Source organism: Podarcis erhardii (genome assembly GCF_964252035.2).
Source record: "Podarcis erhardii genome assembly, chromosome: 10".
In the NCBI taxonomy this organism is placed as follows: Eukaryota; Metazoa; Chordata; class Lepidosauria; order Squamata; family Lacertidae; genus Podarcis; species Podarcis erhardii.
In genome coordinates, this window is record NC_138500.1 from 51137425 (window position 1) to 51152923 (window position 15499).

The 15499-nt window shown below is 44.2% G+C and overlaps 1 protein-coding gene across 1 annotated transcript in view; it reads left to right on the forward strand.

Annotated features, from left to right (window-relative positions):
* Nucleotides 1-12782: 12782 nt before the first annotated feature.
* The window catches only part of PRICKLE1 (prickle planar cell polarity protein 1), a 68832-nt gene continuing 66115 nt past the window's right edge, over nucleotides 12783-15499 (forward strand). Inside the window, exon 1 of the mRNA XM_081877899.1 lies at nucleotides 12783-13080. The gene's annotated coding sequence lies outside the window, so the exon portion shown is untranslated. The remainder of the gene's footprint in view (nucleotides 13081-15499) is intronic.

Sequence of the window (15499 nt, forward strand, 5' to 3'; positions counted from 1 at the left end):
AATCTCAGAAATATAGTGAATGCCTAGTGAGTAGAAGACTCTGACCTGTGAGTGAAAGTGAAGTACAATATTTCAACATCAGGGCCGGCCCAACTATTAGACAGAGGGAGACAGCTACCTCAGAGAGAAGATGTTCAGAGCTAGGCTGCCTCACTATTAGTCTAGTTCAGCTCTGTATTTGGAATGTGTGGTGCCCATTTTGTCCTTCACCTTAGGCAGCAAAATATTTCGGGGCCTTCTGTGCAGCCTGGTTTGGAATGGAAACCTAAAACTACAATTCCCGTCATCACCTTTCAGTGAGATCTTGGAAGATGTAGTGAGGCAGGTGAGTAAAACCACACCAGTTGTCCAAAGGCAGGAGGGATGAAGCAAGCCCTCAGTATTTGGATGCCATTGTTTCCAGATGACTGATAGTTTTGCTCTCCTTCCATGTATTTAAGGTGCTGGTTTTAACCTTCAAAGCCCTATACGGCCTAGGGCCCTCGTACCTACGGGACCGCCTCTCCTGGTATGCCCCACAGAGGAACTTACGATCTTCAAATAAAAACATCTTGAAGGTCCCAAGCCACAGAGAGATTAGGCTGGCCTCAACTAGAGCCAGGGCTTTTTCGGCTGCGGCTCCAACCTGGTGGAACGCTCTCTCACAAGAGACAAGGGCCCTGCAGGACTTGACATCTTTCCGCAGGGCCTGCAAGACAGAGCTGTTCCACCTGGCCTTTGGTCAGGGCGCAGCCTGACTCCCTCCTCTGGCAATCTTTACAAAACTTTAGTTTATGGTTGCCATCAATTTTGATTTTAATTCATTTTAATCCATTTTTATAATGTTTTATAATGTTGTACTGTTTTAGTGTTGTTAGCCGCCCTGAGCCCGGCTTCGGCTGGGGAGGGCGGGATATAAATAAAATTTATTATTATTATTATTATTATTTATAGCAGTGTCGTTTTACTTAGCTACTGATAGGGCAATGAAGAATCTTGGCATAACAGACCCCTGATCTGAAAGACCCCAGGGCTTGCAGACAGCCTAAAGTCACATGGATTACTGCTAGCAACTAGTATCTGGCAACAAATGAGGAAATTGTTGTTGTTGTAGGCCTTTTTAATAAATAAACAATTAAGAGTTGAAAATGGAGAAATGTCGCTTCTTCTGTCCAGATTGGCTAAATATCCAAGTGTAGCATTGTTCCCTTTTCTTAAGAACCACAGACATTCACTGGCAGGAACAATGAAGTCCTGGCACTAGTTCCTCAGTCCTTGCCAGCCGAGACCTCCCTCAGTTCCCTTTAGTACATACAACATTCCTGCGTAAATTGATTTACCAGTTCCCTGGTTAGAGGCTGCACAGTATCTGGCACACAGAGATCATCTTCCGTAATAGCTGAAAAGTAGAATTTATGGGACTCTTGCAACCCCCTTTTCTCTCCCGTTTAAATCGTGCTGAGAGGCTCTCTAAACATTTCGGTGGCAATTCTCGTTATATAATGCTAACACGTTTTCACCATATTGTAAGATTGTAGTAATTCTTCAAGCAAGAGTTATTATTGAACCTTAGAGGAATGGCTTTTATTTCCACTGAGCAATAATGGCAGCTGAAAAAGAAATTGAAAGTCTTTCTTTTTCTTTCAAGGAGAGTAAATTCTACTTGCAGGCCTTACATTATCTATGCCATGTAGAGGGTTGCGTGCAATGTTCTTAGCCCTTAAAATTTACCTCAGGGGGTTGCCCATATTTTGGGGGGGGGCATGGGCTCATTTGCAAATGAGATAAATTCTGTACTCCCTAAGAGGGCACGTGTTGCGGTGAGACCTGGAGACTGACCTCCTGGTTGTGGGTGGGTATATTGGACAGCCACAACACCCGATTGGTAGGTCCCTCATTGCTGGGTTTAATCTGGCCAATGGGGTGCAGTCTAAACAGATCGAGGGACCTATATATGCCTATGCACGTGACCTAGAGCTTCCTCTTTTGGCTCGTGCATCGGAACACCTGCCCACCTCTCCCTACTTTTAGGGCATTTTGTGCTTGACCTTGCTATGCCGTCGTGTGTCATCTGTTGTTGGGACAGGGGCACGGCAGGAATTTTCCCCACTTGGCTGATTGGCTGTTGCCATTTGGGTTTCGCCTGCCACGTAGCAAATCCTCACAACTTGTAAGGTTGTGGATAGGCTCTGGTTCAGGTGATAGGGAAGGGAGAACGGTCTCGCCATCCCTATGTGAAGGGTATTCCATGGAATCCAAGAACTCAACTTGGTTTGGTCAACCCCCAAGAGGGGGTTGTGCCCATGCCTGAGTCCAGGGGAGCATCTGGGGAGTGACCAGAGTCTGTTCCCAGGCTTTTCACCTACCTCAGGTGTTCACCCTTGGCTGACCTATGCTGGAGCCCTGGGTCAGCGCTACCTGCAAGGGTGTAGGGAGCTAGTCGAACCAGAGCCTATGCAACCACTCACTTTTCTGTAATCAGTAAAGTTGTGGCCTAAATTATGCCAAAAAACAAAACTAAAATTTGAGTCAAATGTGTGTTTATTTAGGGGGGAGGTCTCTGGGTATGAGCACGCAACCTGTGGTGGGCAACACGCACATACCACAGCCACACAAATCCTTCCATCATGGTTTCAATCTCTAGGATGTTCAACCTCCACAACAATTAGGCCTCAAAAAGGCCTTCTGTTTTGATGGGGGAGAGAAGTAAACCATACTCTCCTTAGTCACCATCTCCCATTGCAATTAGCCTTGGGGGGAAAGCCTAATGGTTCCAGACTAATTGCAGTAGGGAGCATTTTTGATGCAGGGGCAAGAGCTAGGAAGGGATGGGATAATCTTGCTTTCCCAAGCTGGCCCCCCCCCATCACCCCTTCTCCATTGTAATTAGGCCTGAAGGAAGCCTTCTATTGTAGCCAATGGAACATTTCTTTATAATCGTTGTGGTGATTAATGTTTCCCTCCCAAACTATGACCCCCTCCCCTCCAAAAAACAACAACTTCTCTACTAAAATTTTCATCTTTATTTTAGCAAAAAGAAGGGTAGGGCTTGGGAATGGGATGTTGCGTTCTGCAGAGAAGGAATCATGTACTCTCTGTCTTTCCTTCCTACATAGCATCATGCCTGATCCTCCCCATTCCTCCATCTTTCTCCTGTTTTCTGTCTTTCTCTTAAGCAGATGCCCAGAGGCTCCACGGTACTACTGAAAGAGAAAGTCCCCACGTCTGTGGATGCCTGTGGTTGAATAGCGGCAAGGATGTTATTTGCCTTTTATCCCAACAATACCCAAGGCAAATGTAAAAAGAACTAGCATGCACATTTAAAAGAAGCTAGAGCCGTGGTTCCCAATTAAGTACTAAGTACTGTGGCCCTCCTGTTTTTCAAAAGCCAAGCCACGGACCCCCTGCTTTTGAAAATGTTGATATCTCTATGGTAGCTTTTGTAATGTGAATGGGGCCATGGAACCCCTGGATGAGTTACAAGGGCCGCCTGGGTCCTGCAGACCACCCATTGGGAACCGCTGAGCTAGAGAATTACAGGAGCCTCACATTTTGTGTTGTTGTTATTCAACTGAGAATAATTTAAAGATAAAATAGTTGTATGCTGTGCAAAAGATCACTGGACAAAATGTCTGCGTCACGCCAGTTGATCATAATATCCCCTTTTGGCCTTTGCAATCTAAGAATCTGTGACCTTCAGGTCAAACAGCAAAGTGTATCTGTTTATCTCTTTTCCAAAGGCTGGTGAGCCCCAAGGTTTGGCTAATCAGGGACTTACTCTTGTTTGTTTTTAAGCTACTACAGTAATTACTTGGTGGTGTTTGATATTTCTGTTGTCCTTTATGCACTATGCATATAAGATGGTGGTCTTCTCTCCCAAGAATGTTTTGAGGAATTCATTGCTCCTATGTGTAAAGAATATTAACAGGTTGCAAAATGTTAATTTTCCAAGTGCACCTTTTAGCACTTGGCGGTGCAATAGCTTATCCCCATGGGATACAGAAGTTGGGAGTCCTGCTGGTTTTGTTTACTGGTTTTTATTTTGAAAAATGAAATTTGTCCTCTAGCACTAAAGAGGGGAAGAACAACTTTTTTCAAAAGAGGGGAAGACAAATGTTGTGAGGGAAAGGAAATGGCAGTGGCTGGTGTTTAGTACTTTTTTGGGTCTGGTGTTAAGAGCCCAGTTCTGAATCAACAGACATAGAAATTGCACTTTTAAGGGGTACAGAAGCACTTCCACTAGAGGGGGACTCATCTCAAGAGTTTAAAACAAGGATAGCATTTTAATTAAATTATATGGGCATGGGCATTTATATTTACTTATATAAAAGTTTGTATCCCATTATTTCCAGTCCAAAAGGCACCATATAAAATGAAAATTAAAAGGGAGGGAGCTAGAAAGAGCCACTGAACCCCATTTCTCAATGATCTCTGAAAAAGAGTGATTGTAACCAGTCTCTGGAAGGAAAACAAGGCCAATACAACCAGCTAATCTAATGCAAAAATCCAACACATATTTACTCAAAAACAAGGCCTACCATGTTCAACAGGGCTTACTCTCAGGTAAGTGTGCCTAGGATTGCAGCCGTTAGCACTTTTAAACCTGTTTTCAGGGACAGGGAACCTGCTGCCATCTACATCAGGGTATCCCAAATGTGGGTCTCCAGCTGTTTTTGGACTACAACTCCCATCATCCCAAGTTAGCAAGACCAGCCAGCGGTCAGAGATCATGTGAATTGCAGTCCAAAAACAGCTGGAGACCCAAGTTTGGTAAACCCTGATCTAGATGCTATTGGACTCCAGCTCCCACCAGTCCCAGCCAGTATGGCCAATGGTGAGGGGACTTGTAGTCCAGGAAAATCTAGAGGACCACAGGTTCTTCACCCCTGCCTGATTTATGGGAAGGTTCTTCAGCCCTGTCTGATTAACCTGTTAACTGGAAGGTTAAGCATTTCTGTAACTGTTCCCCTGACATGAACAAGACTTTCACCATTAACCTACAACAGCACAGTGGTACCTCAGGTTAAGTACTTAATTCATGCCGGAGGTCCCTACTTAACCTGAAACTGTTCTTAACCTGAAGCACCACTTTAGCTAATGGGGCCTCCCGCTGCCGCCATGCCGCTGGAGCCTGATTTCTGTTCTCATCCTGAAGCAAAGTTCTTAATGGGAGGTAATATTTCTGGGTTAGCAGAGTCTGTTACCTGAAGCGTATGTAACCCGAGGTACCACTGTATTAACAGGGGATACACATTGCAAAGACACATGTATTTACTTTTCCACATGAAGAGCATTTTGCATGCTCAGTCATAAATTGCTCAGAATCTGAACGCACAGGAGACAGAACTGTGTCTGCTATTTTCTTACCTTACTCATGCTTCAGATTCTGCCTTTACTGATGTGGTAAAAGCAATATCAATAGATATGATACAAAAGGAAAAAAGAATGGGGAGGGGAAAGGAAAGGAAAGGAAAGGAAAGGAAAGGAAAGGAAAGGAAAGGAAAGCAAGCAATTCAGCTTCTGCTCCTTCATTGGCCATTGGATGCATATAATTGCACTGTTAAAGCAGTTAGCATTGACTGGGTTATATTGGAAGATGTAAGCTTAGTATAAAAGAGGTGAAACAAAAAAAAATTGAAGCATCATTTGGTCACTCATGTCACCCCACATGTGCAAGGCCCCTTCGGTTACACAGACTGAACTATCATTACTCAGTGCCTTCATCAAGCTGCTCATGTCTAATTTCCATTTTTATATAATTGCAAGAATTGTGGCATAAAAGCAGATCACCATGGAATCCACTTATGGTCTGCCTTAATTGCCGTTCTTTTTTTGTGGCATCTATTCCCATCCGAAGAACAGCGAATAAAGAATTTCACGATCTGCCACAATTAATCTGATGAATAATCAATGGCATTCAGTCAATTTGTTTAGCAATGCTGTTTAGCAATCTGCATGGAAACAAAAAAATTACGATACCCTGTCTAGTTAATAAAGACTTCGTTTTCAAGAACATTTGAGATTGCAGCATAAAGCGACAAAAACTAATCAAGGGGGAAATCAATGTTATGGCTTGCAATCCACTTTAAATATGTTTGATTCCAAACTTCTCTGTATGGGTTTGTTATGCAGGTTATTATCCTCCAAAGCAGCCTCACGGAAGCTGATCACACTCTTCTAGATTGTGTGATTTGAGGATTGTGGTCACATAAAATTAATTTTAGGCAAATGTAATGTATAGCAAAAAGGAGGGGGGAAGGTTTTATTGTAGAGTATAAATATTGTTTTGGTGGAAAATGCCTTTCTTCCCCTTTTATGGTGTCTGGAGGCATACTTATACAGTGTGTGAGATATGCAAGGAATGACTTTCCAGTTGAGACAGGTTCAGCGTGATTCCTACTGGCTTCTCCCAAAAAAGGTCGCATTTTCTCTTTTCCCTGCCTACTTAACAACAACGCTCCAACAATTATATTTGCTAGCAAAATATGTTGCATGGGACTATTACAGAGGAAGCTGCTTTATACTGTACCAGATCATCCTATTTGTCCATCCAAACCAAGAGTGGGGAGGTTGTTGGCCTATAAGCCAAGCTAGCATGCTCAGTGGTGAGATCATAGAATCATAGAGCTGGAGGGGACCCAAAGGGTCATCTAGTCCAACCCCCTGCAATTCAGGAATCTCAGCTAAAGCATCCATGACAGATGGAATCCACCCTCTGCTTAAGAACCTCCAAGGAAGGAGAGTCCACAACCTCAAGAGGGAGACTGTTCCACTGTCCAACAGCTCTTAGTGTCAGAAAGTTCTTCCTGAGGTTTAGTCGGAATCTCCTTTCTTGTAACTTGAAGCCATTGGTTCGAGTCCTGCCCTCCAGAGCAGAAGAAAACAAGCTTGTTCCCTCTTCTGTGTGATAGCCCTTGAGATATCTGAAGATTGCCATCATATCTCCTCTCAGTCTCTTGTTTTCCAGGCTAAACATACCCAGCTCCTTCAACCATTCCTCATAAGGCTTGGTTTCATCAGAGATGATGAATACTGTTGTCTAACAACATCTAGAGGGCCACATGTCGTCCATCCCTGATCTAATCTACCTGCTCAGGCGGGCAGCAGCTCTCCTGGATTTCAGACAGCAGTCTTCCCCATAACTTGCTACCTGAGATAGATATAGATAGATAGATAGATAGATAGATAGATAGATAGATAGATATCTGGAAGCAAACGGGATTGACCCTGGAACCATCTGCATGCAAACCAGCTGCTCTGCCCCTGAGCCCTGTTTCCTCTCTGTAGGACTCTCATAAATATAACAATGGAGGTAACAGCATAAAGTGGGTCTTGAAACATCAAGCGCTACTCTGTGCAACACAGCATCTGTGTTGGATTGATATCACCTATCACATATACAGAAAACGATACTTGGTGGTAGGAAAGGACCTCTGTGAATTGTTCTTTGAAGTAAGAGCCTGGCGATAGAGACACATCTTGACACCAATCCGTAAGGAAGCCAGTTTCAATACCAGAGCCCGGCCTCGGAACATGGAAAGTAAAAGATAAAAAGAAAACAAAACAAAGAAGAATGCATCTCCAAGCAAATGTAAGATTTTGTCATCTTACACTTGGTGGGCTTTTCCTCCTTTCCTTGTCTCCCCACAATGAAATGTTCCTTAATCTATAGCTGCGTGGCAGGATGAAATTCTGTAAGGGTTCTTTCCTCCTTCCTGAAGATTCATGCCGAGGGGAAAAAGATTGTCTGCAGCTTTTGCTTGCCATGTGGCCAATGGAGGCAGAAGAGCCTCTTGGAAAGGGAAGCCAAACATACTTCATACGTATGTATAGCCTACAGCAGGGCAGGGGTCAGCAACCTTTTTCAGCCGTGGGCCGGTCCACCGTCCCTCAGACCATGTGGTGGGTCAGACAATTTTTTTTTTGGGGGGGGGGAGAACAAATTCCTATGCCCCACAAATAACCCAGAGCTGCATTTTAAATAAAAGCACACATTCTACTTATGTAAAAGCACCAGGCAGACCCCACAAATAACCCAGAGCTGCATTTTAAATAAAAGCACACATTCTACTTATGTAAAAGCACCAGGCAGGCCCCACAAATAACCCAGAGCTGCATTTTAAATAAAAGCACACATTCTACTTATGTAAAAACACCAGGCAGGCCCCACAAATAACCCAGAGATGCATTTTAAATAAAAGGGCACATTCTACTCATGTAAAAACGAGCTGATTCCCGGACCGTCCACTGGCCGGATTGAGAAGGCGATTGGGCCGCATCCAGCCCACGGGCCTTAGGTCGCCTACCCCTAATGTGGAGCAATCGTTTTTTTTCCTCGCCTCGGAATGAGAGGATACTGGACAACCTATTTGTTTGGGAATCATTTGGATTTGTTTGCAGGGAGCTTAGATGACCTTGCTTCAAAGCAAGGGTTATCCCACACTTTCCAGGCCACTTCCTCATCGCTGTTATCTCAAAAAGTTCAGTCTTCAGGGAATGTGGGTTTCCCAATCAACAATAATTGTGCAACTGGAATTTGGCGGTGTGTGATGGAATCCCACCTGAAAACGACAACAGTCTGGAAGTTCCTGAGGCTGTAAGCCTTATTTCCCATTGCCTGGAAGTAAATCCCACTGAATCCAATGCTTTATTATTTCTGAATACATATGTGTAACCTTTCACAGCAGATCTTTAATGCTTTAACATTTGCTTCTGTCTCGAAGATTGCCGTTGCCCTTTCCACCATGAGCGCCGGTTACTGAGCTGACGCAGTGCTCTGATCCTGTGTAACCTCTTCGACAGCAATCCTAAATTGCTTCCAAGTCACCTTAATCCTTTTCTTCCATAGTACAACATAACTGGAAGCATCAAAGAGTATGACTAACTAGAGGTGTGGTACAAAAAAAGTGGCCGTACTATCAGCTGAGATAGAACGCAATGTCATCTTTTTTCTTGAGAGCTACAAAATTCATGGGACTACATATCTGAATTAGTTAATCCTGTGTGGAGTGCAGTCTAAAGGTAAAGGGAACCCTGACCATTAGGTCCAGTCGTGACCGACTCTGGGGTTGCGCGCTCATCTCGCTTTATTGGCCGAGGGAGCCAGCATACAGCTTCCGGGTCATGTGGCCAGCATGACTAAGCCACTTCTGGCGAACCAGAGCAGCACACAGAAATGCCGTTTACCTTCCCACCGGAGCAGTACCTATTTATCTACTTGCACTGGCGTGCTTTCGAACTACTAGGTGGGCAGGAGCTGGAACCGAACAACGGGAGCTCACCCCATCACGGGGATTCGAACCACCGACCTTCTGATTGGCAAGCCCTAGGCTCTGTGGTTTAACCCACAGCGCCACCCGCGTCCCTACCCAAAGGTAAATTCCACCAAGTCAATGGAACTCTCTCTTGGGTAAATGGGTATCTTACTATGTTTCCCATATATTGCTTCCAGTAAAAAATATAGAAGGTATGTTTCCATGTAGAAAACTACATATATGATATTGTGGGAGTATATTGCATTTATCCTCTAGAAAAGGGATTTCCAGCCCCACGCCAAACAAATAACCACATTTTTTTAAAAGCAGACAATATACAGGCAACCCCCAATTTGTGTGGGAATTGCATTCTGGGTCATCGTGCACAATAGCAGAGCGTGCTTAAGCCTGCTCTGCCCCATTATGCCCCCGCCCCCATTACACTCCCTTTTCCAGCCACTTCCAGGTCACTGTGATGCACACATGCACAATCACATGTCAATTGGATGTGCGTAAATTGGTTGTTGCCTGTACACCCCAACCCCAAATAACCACATAGAAAAGCAGGTGAACCCCCCCCCCCTGCAAAGAAACAGCCAAATCTCATTTTCAGCACCATCATACTATTAAAATTCACATCACACATTTCTTGATTTTTGTGAATGTGAGTATAGCATCCTCTAAATCTCAAGCAAACAGCTAACAAACGCTTGAAATATAATGATAAATGGGGGTCCCCTATACATTTAGGATCTCATGTGTATTTTGTCAGTGCCTTGAATCTCAACGATCTGGAAGCCTCCACTATTCACAACATTTTTAGTATGCTGTGGGGTTAAATGGAAGGTGAAGGTTTTTCATCATAATGAAATGCATTTAAAATGAGTTTTAGATAGATAAATGTAGAACATAAAAACAGTAGCAAAGAACTATTTTAAGAGCAAGATAATCAAACACCACAGAGATAAATCTCTTAATATGACTGGAAACACAACAAAGAACCTGTTCTTGTTTTTTAAAAAAACATAAGCATCTAATTTCCTATATTAGCCAAGATCAATATGGGACGAAACAAGTGAAGGAAATAATACAGCAGTGTAGATCTGAAGGTGCCTAGATATTGCTGTGATAAGAGTTTCAGAAATGCTTGAACAGACAGCACAAAAGAGCAGAGCAGAATCTACATGGCATAAATTAGTAGCAAACAGAGCATAACAGTTCTGATAAGGTTTTCTGCAGTCTTCCTCCTCCCCACCCACTATCTATTTCCCTTGCTAGGTAATCCTTGAACCATTTTCATCTAGGGCATGATGTTTCAGCTGAAACTTTCATAATCTTTCAGTCCCCCCCCCTCCACCCCCTAAAATGCTAATTCTAGATCACAGTTATGGATGTTATTGATCTCACTGAATTTCAAATGAAATGTACACCACCTCTTCAATTAGAAAATCTCAATGGAGGCGAGATCCGCCCAGGTTTGCCCTGTGATTGATAAAAGTACTTTGCTCTATTTTGATGACCCAGATCCTGCATTAAAACACTGGGAAACAAAGCGTACTCTTCTCCTGAAGCAAAGCTGTGCCTGATTGTTTTAATTAGTGCATTCATTTTCTGCATTTAATATACAGGAAGGTTATTAGACTATTATTTTAAATGATTACACATACTTTTTGTTGTGGCAAACCACATGCAACTATACTTGTGAGAGAAATGTTATCCATTTCCCCTCAAATCATGTCTGGCCTATTTTTGTCAAGGAAAAGCAAACGATGCTAAGAAACTCATTTAAGTTGCATTCCTATACTAACTGAACTTGGTGGGACTTACTTCTGAGTACGGGTGTATTGAATTGCAGTTTTAATATGGGATGATTCATTTGTGATCCATGTAGATTAACAAAGGGGGGGGGGGAACTATCTTAACAGTGAATGTCAATTCTAGCCAATGTAGGTATTATATTCCAATGTCCCTTGTGAAAATGGCCAGAGTCAGAGAGCCTGGAAGAATCTACTTGACTTCATTACAATTACTGTGGTTGGAATATTTTTGCAGAATTGTTGAGTCCCCAAGGGTCATCTAGTCCAACCCCCTCCAATTTACACATATTAAAGCCCTAACTTATAAGGCAGCTTCCTAGGCTCACTTCTGTGTTACATACATGATGTAGAAAGTGAAGTCTGAGTGAAGAATACATGCAACTGGCTTACATACTGACTCATAGCTGAAAACTGTGTTGGCTTATTAAGAAGCCAGACTTGTATACCACTTATTCAGAAAATATATCATTCCCTGCCCCAATGTTGCAGCAATATATGCCTGAAAAGCTCAGTATATATAGCTAAAGTGCATATTGCTCAATTAACCCATCACTTTCCACATGTACATCATTGGTGAATGTTGACCATTAAACCAATTTACCGTAGCAGTTGACTGAAAAATCTTGAGCATAGCTTGCAACATTTGAAAATAATTTTGTTTTAGCATATTTATTTATTAACATTTTGGGAGGTGGGGTGTGTGTGTGTCTTTCCTCCACTTCCCTGAATGCAAATTCCATTGACTTCTGTAGGATTTGCTTCCAAGTAAACGGCGTTACGAGCCATATGCTTCGCGGTTCACAGGAATACAACTGGCAGCACATCAAACGGTGAAATCAAATATTACGGTATCTCGGCGACTTTTTCTGTATGCCAGCGGGTGGGTCCGATATATACTTGTACGCATATTATGGCAGAATCCCAAAAACCTTGGGCACATCTGCGGAGAGATGCCTGGGGCAAATATAGAAACCGAACGGAGCGACCAACTGTCTCCCTCTCCCAAGATTACTAGCAGTGGCGTGGGGGGTGGGGGAAGCTAATTGTCAATTTCACCGGAGGAAATTGGCAACGCCAGCTCTTCCGCCCCTTTCCTAGACGCATATCCATCAAGGGAAGGGCTTTAAAACTTTTGCCATGCCTGGGCGAACTTCAAATGGCGAGCAAATCGCTAATCACCAAAGGACACAGTTGGTTAGAGCGTGGTGCTAATAATGCCAAAGGATGCAGGTTCGATTCCTATTATGGGACATTCCTGAATTTGTTAGCCGCCCTGAGCCCGGTCTTGGCGGGGTATAAATAAATTATTATTATTATTATTATTATTATTATTATTATTATTATTATTATTATTATTATTATTATTGCATTGAATGAGGGTGGACTAGAACTAGATGACCTGGCAGGTTCCCTTCCATGCTTCTATGGGACGTTGTCGTCGCAGCAGTCTTGCGGGGCCCCTCCTCCTTCTCTTCCTCCCCGCTCCCCCCCCCCATCTCCTGTTTTGGGGGACGGGCACTGCCTACCCCCAAAACCTTTCCCTGCGACTCCAGGGGGAAGCGTCGCGCGCGCAGCCCACCCGTCTCCATTGACGCGATCCACCCAACCGGGTTTTCCGGAGTGCCGACGGGACAAGGCCCTTCGGCGATTGGCTGGCGCGGGCAGCTGCAGCCAATGGGCTGCGGGGAAGGCTTTCCTCATGGCAAGCGGGTGCCGGGCGCCGGAGTTCCAGTAGGGGAAGAGGGTCGGCCGCCGAGGGGGTCGCTGCTCGCTCTCTCTCTCTGCTGGCGCGGAGGCTCGCTCGCTCGCCGTCCCCGGAGGCGCCCTTCTTCTTCCCCGCCGCCGCCGCCGCGTTTCCGCTCGACATGCGCGGCTTCGGCGTGCGCTGATTTCCCGCGAGGGGTAGAGACGCCGAGCGAGGAACCAGGCAGGCGCTGCTGCTGCTGCTGCTGCTGCTTCCTCCTATGTGGGGATCGCCGTCCGGCGAGAGCACCTGGGCGACTTCGTGGCCGGAGTCCTTCCCGTCGAGGGTGAGTCTGTGCTGCAGCAGAGACAGAGAGAGGCGGGGAAAAACGGAATTTCTTTCTGTGGTGTGGGGCACTTTATGTAGAATCCCTCAAAGGAGGTCGCAGGATCGCCCCCCCCTCCGCCCTCTTAGCATCTCCTGCCACTCTCCAAGAAAAGTCCCCAGAAACGGGTTACTGGAATAGGAAATCTAGCTAAAACAAGCAACCCGCCTCCTCCACAGACCCTTAACTTTTACCAGTGATCATCATCTTTTCAAATTCCTTAGTGGTAAGTTTTAGGCTGCACTTAATGAGGGACTTAAACACTCCCCCCCCCCATTTACTTAAGAGTAAATCCCACTGTTTAAAAAATGTTTTAATTGAAGATTTTCTTGGGTGACAAAAGTGCCATCGTCTCTGTTTTCAGATCATATAGTCCTTTCTACAGATCGGTTATCTTCGATGTGAGACGTTAATGTTGTATATAGTATAAGTTTGGGGGAGAAGAGAGTGGGGGGTAAACCCCACTGTGGGCTGCGTCTTGCGTGGAATGTTACTTCGCCTCTTTTATATACGTGCATTTTGATTCGGGCTGGTCAAGGTGAATTATGGAACCGAGACACGGAGTACTAGTTAAGTCTCGTTGGGGTAGAATAGCGAGAGAGTGCTCTCCTTTCTCGGTGTAAGGGATACAGTACTGTCTTCAGTTCAATCCGCCGTTGCTTCTCTTTGGAAAAGGGTGAGTGGTTTAGGGTTGAACCCCCTAACGCCGCAGACAGTCCACTTTTACTGGGAGTAAGTCCCTTTAAACTCGGTGGAGCCTACTTTTGAGTAAGCACCCATAGAGTTGGATCTGCAAGAAGAAAGGACTATGCGTGCATTGGTGTGTGGGTGTGCAAACCCAGAATTTGGAGGGTTTTGCTTGCACAAGAATCGTGTCCAGAATGGGGTTGGTGCAACTTTTTGCTGTAACTTTCTCAAGCAGGATCTAAAGCAGCTTTTAATTTTTAACTTTGCATGGCTATGCCTTCTTCATGACCCCCCCCCAAAAAAAAACCACCACGAAGAAATATAAGTATCAGGAATGGAACATAGCATTAGGAACTAGTGAAACTATTTATTATATCAAGGTCAGCGTATGTGTGTAATTAAATCTCTTTGCACTTTTTTTATTAAAAAAAGAAGAAGCTATATTTATCTCTTATGCCTATAGCAATAAACTGTTTCGCTGCAATCAAAAGGATGTGTTTAAAGAGCACGCAGCCAGTGTGGCAGTTGCTGTGGAATATCTGCCACTTTATATATTTATTTATACAGTCCATGCAAGGAAAGCTCCCATCTGTCTTTCTAGCAGCGGGCCATGGCTATAGATGGGTGTGAGTTTCAGGGAGTCTGCCTGAATCAGGCTCCAGATGTGTGAGCTCAGCTGTTGTCTGTCACTTGGGTGACAACTGGCTCCCCCCCCCCCAATACAAGCAAGGCTTTGCTTTCTCCATTATCCTCAGTCAAGTGTCAATGTTTCAACTCCCTCCTATTATTTTGTATATACAGGGCAGCCCCGCGGGAGTTCCTTTGGCGATCCCTAACAATATGTCTGGGTCTTGGTTCTTTAAAGTTGTAAAGGGATGGGAAGAACGTTTTTTAACTCTTGAAGGTGAAAACCATCTAAAATTCACTTTTTAAGGTACAGAGTTAGCCTTCGCTACTTCACTTAGAAAGTGCAACGAACATTAATCTCCCCTCCCCTTTCCAAACAACATTGAGCCTTAGCTTGGAGATCTAAAACTTAAAGCAGTAACCATTTATTTTGGCTGACTTGGCTGGGGGGGCCACTCATCGTAAGGTGTATATGTGGCTATGTTTGGGCCTAGCTCAGAAATCTGTCACTGTTCCCACAGCTGGGGGTTAAGGAAAACAAAATAAAGCTCTTTTTGTACTAGCTTTAGTGTTTTTAAATGCCATCAACTGGGAAGCTTGAAGCACAGTGGGGAAGATTTTACAACTCCCAGCGCAATCTTGATGCAGAAGATTTAAAGGCTCGCCCTGTGTATTTCCCACATACTAAAACAAAAAGGTGACAAAAATAAATGGCTATCATGCCTTTTTCTATAGCTTGAGGTGTGATTGAGAACACTGACCTTTAGCTAGCTGTTTCCCCACCCACTTTGCCTGCAGCAAATTTAGCAGAATCTAGGTTTTTAAGATTCATTTGGCTCTGCCATTTCCAAGTATTTCAGTTCATGTAGAAGGTTCTGTTTTCAGTTGCTTGCTGAAGGAATTGTTTAGTCTTTATTGATGCTTAAGTTTTAAAAGTAAATACTCCAGCAACAGACATAGATCCCCCCCCCGTTTTTTTTCTAGCAAAAGCTGATAGAAAGTTAAAAACAATTACAGCTTGATCCTGTGAATGTTTACTTGGAAAAAGTCCCACTGCACTAAAGGG